This window comes from Cucurbita pepo, chromosome LG01, assembly GCF_002806865.2.
Source record: "Cucurbita pepo subsp. pepo cultivar mu-cu-16 chromosome LG01, ASM280686v2, whole genome shotgun sequence".
NCBI classification, from domain to species: domain Eukaryota; kingdom Viridiplantae; phylum Streptophyta; class Magnoliopsida; order Cucurbitales; family Cucurbitaceae; genus Cucurbita; species Cucurbita pepo.
The window spans coordinates 13832234-13834740 of NC_036638.1; the positions used below are offsets into that span (position 1 = coordinate 13832234).

A 2507-nucleotide genomic window follows, 5' to 3' on the forward strand; every position below is an offset into this window, starting at 1 on the left:
TTTTTTGTTTCTTTAACCATAGTTCCCTGCGGTTGCATTGTCTGGTTTAGAATTCAAATCTAAAATTTAAAATAAGAGTGAAACAATTTTGTTTTATAATGTCGAGGTACTAAAGACATTACATTGTTCCCAACACGAAGTCTCCTTCAAACATTCGACCATCTTATTTATCTCGAAAAGTACAAGAAAAAAAATTCTAAAGACAGAGCCTCGAATGGATAGAGGCTGTCTTCTCTTAATTAAGGTTGTTTATTATTTTGAAGTACTATGGCAATGAACAATTCCATGAATAATTCAATGAACAATTCAGGGGAGGTTGATAAGGAGAGGCACAGATTTTAGGGTTCTGTTTTCCTGAGATGATGGGTCTCACATTCGTGCATTGGGATGTAATAGGACCTGTTATTCCGTTGGGAGTGAGGTCAATGTCACGAAATTTCACTTCTTCGCATGGGAAGCTACGGCTGCAAATAAGTTTGATTGCCACGGGAGTTGCAGAACTTCCTCTAATGTTCTCGAAGCTCACTTTACTAATCTTAATTTTCGAAGGAATCTGAAAATCAAAATGAGACAACAAAAATTTCCGTAAATGGTTTATTTGTGAAAGTTATAGTGACAAAATGAATCAAAGCTTTGAGAATGCGATCAATACCTGCCGATTGCACTGATTCCACGGACAATACTCTTGATCTATTAGAATAGGGTTGCCAACATTGACCATTATAATGTCCAAAAAGTGCATATTGGTGGCGGTGCCGCTAGCAGCAGAACCTGGCCACGTTTTGATCCTGACACCGTTAGTGGTGTTAATCATCGTGCAGTTCTTTACGAGGACACCTTCAACAGGTTCTTCGTTGGTGTATCTTCCAAGACTTCCGACGCTTATGCCATGTCCTGGCCCGCATGTCACGTTGGCGACTTCAATTTGTCTGCTTCCATCTCCAAGAGAAATGCAATCATCTCCTGTTGCAATTTTGGACTTTGTGATCGTGATCCTATTTGATCGACCGATGTGTATTCCATCAGTGTTGGGACTGTTTTCTGGTGCAATTATATTGATATTATGGAATGTGAGGTTGTTGCAGCCGAGGACGTTGATATGGAAGTTCTTGCTATCAAGTGACGTTACTCTCGTCACGATTGAATTGGTGATGAAGTTGAACCTCAAACTCTAAACATTTTGTGTAATCAAATAATACTTTGTGAGAGTCCGTAGTAATAAAGTAAAATAATTTGAATAGAACCTAATAAAATTGAAAACTTGATTGTTTAAAGATTATCCTCTCCAAAAGGAAGAACATTTACCAAATTATAAACGTTAGAAGATGAGAGAAGGCATCTAAGAGACCCTTTCAAAAACAACAAGAAGCACGAGATTGAAAAGGAAAGTTGAAGGCATATTGCTTACAATGGGGAGTTGGGCACAATTTATGCGTTTATAGCAATCATTCTGTCCCCAAGCTTCCTTTCCTTGANACTGTCAATCTGTCAATATGTGCAAAAATAATCCAATTATCTCCCGGAAGGGTTTTTGGTGCCCGCAGTGTTCCTCCAAGTTGGAAGTCAATTCGGTTTTTACAAGGTCCTGCAAACTTCCCTTCTCTTACTTCAAATATCCCTCCCGGAATGACAATTGCACTAGAACGATTGGACGCNCGGAATGACAATTGCACTAGAACGACTGGACGCGCATGCATCCTTCCATGCATTTGCTAAAGCCTACATTTCACAAGTAACAAAAATTAGCAAACAATCGATCAACTCAACTAGTGATAATATTTATGTTCATATTGTATATTTACCGTCGTGATGTCAGTACCAGGCACTATGTTACCATATGATTCCAAATCAAAAACAACAACGGCGCTAGATTGAGCATCGACGGTAAAAGCTAACAATAATAACATCAAAATTGTAGCAACCAAGAAACTCGACTTGATCCTACTCATGCTGCCTTTGCTTTCTTTTCTTTTTTATGCNAATAATAACGTCAAAATTGTAGCAACCAAGAAACTCGACTTGGTCCTACTCATGCTGCCTTTGCTTTCTTTTCTTTTTTATGTATATTGTTTGAAAACTAGTGAGAGACAATGATATTTGGTTTTAGATTTCGAACTTTTATGTATTTAATACCAATTGAAGAACAGAAATCAAGTTGGGATGGAGCTAAAAGAAGTTATGGATCTATCTCCCTCTCTTAATCCAAACATAAATTGATAACTAAATGTTGTTTATTGTTTCGCTAAGTTGTTCATGAATGGTTGTCTTGCAATATCTCTCTCACTTGCCGATGAACCGTTGAATCTCAATGAAGCTCGGCATTGGCCAAACCCAACGAAGCACTTATCGAGGAAGGAAACCAGCTTTCGGCCACAAATTACTGGGTAGCCTTGTAAAAATAAAGTTTCTACGACAAGATGGACTTCGACTATACATTGATTTCAATGTTAGAAAAATTACATGGGTAGGGTAGGAAGTTGAATTTTTTTATTTATTTATTTTTTTTT

At 37.6% G+C, this 2507-nt stretch overlaps 1 pseudogene; it reads right to left on the minus strand.

The window, feature by feature from the left end:
* Positions 1 to 265: 265 nt before the first annotated feature.
* Positions 266 to 1949, minus strand: LOC111798461 (annotated as a pseudogene).
* Between the last annotated feature and the right edge of the window lie 558 nt (positions 1950 to 2507).